General features: G+C 36.4%; 1 non-coding gene across 1 annotated transcript; it reads right to left on the bottom strand.

Moving 5' to 3' along the window:
- Window positions 1-248: 248 nt before the first annotated feature.
- LOC123460301 lies at window positions 249-439 on the bottom strand. The gene has a single exon (XR_006636881.1). It is a non-coding gene; the product is annotated as a U2 spliceosomal RNA (small nuclear RNA).
- Window positions 440-786: the final 347 nt, after the last annotated feature.

Below are 786 nucleotides of genomic sequence, written 5' to 3'. Positions count from 1 at the left end.
CTCTGCAGCTGATTCAATTTCCTATACACCTCACTTTTTAGTAAAAGGGTGTATTTTGCTGAGTTCTTTTGGTCCTTTTCCCCCCTAGGCTGCTTTGGCATGGTACCTACGCCGCCATCTTAACCGGAAGTCTGTCGATAAGCAATTTTAATGAGCATTCTATGTCCCAACATTGAAAAGTTCTTTCCCAGTTCCTTCAATCAGTTCATCTCACCCCATCATTAATTATCTTTTTTTTTATTCCCCCGAGGGGGTGCACCATTCCTGGAAGTACTGCAATACCAGGTCGATGCGTGGAGTGGACGGAGTAAGCTCCTATTCTAATTCCAAGCTCCAAAAATCCATTTAATATATTGTCCTTGGATAGAGGACATATCAGATATTAAACTGATAAGAACAGATATTACACTTTATCTTAGCCAAAGGGCCGAGAAGCAATTATCTTTCTTATAAGGCTATGAAAAAATTACACCAAATTGATTAATCCTATTACTAAAAAGAAAGCAATCATAATACAATTTTATATCATTAATACCTATAACACACTTGGAAATGATTTTATTAGGAGTAGCTAAGGCAAATTGTGTTGTTTTCTTGAGGCAGGCTGGCTCAGAAGTCAGATCAGTTACTTCCTCCTTTTAAGTAACAGGACATTACAATCTTTTTTAAAATATCTGACAAATTATAAGTTACCTCTTTAGAGGAAGTTTTGTTGTTTTTAATGATCCTCTATGTAAGGTGAAGTTGACCTAGAACAAATATCTGGCAAATTCACTCCTGTAAAAG

The sequence above is a fragment of the Jaculus jaculus genome, chromosome 4 (assembly GCF_020740685.1).
Source record: "Jaculus jaculus isolate mJacJac1 chromosome 4, mJacJac1.mat.Y.cur, whole genome shotgun sequence".
Taxonomy (NCBI): Eukaryota; Metazoa; Chordata; class Mammalia; order Rodentia; family Dipodidae; genus Jaculus; species Jaculus jaculus.
The sequence above is the reverse complement of the archived record's forward strand: the minus strand, read 5'-3'. Positions and strand labels throughout refer to the sequence as shown.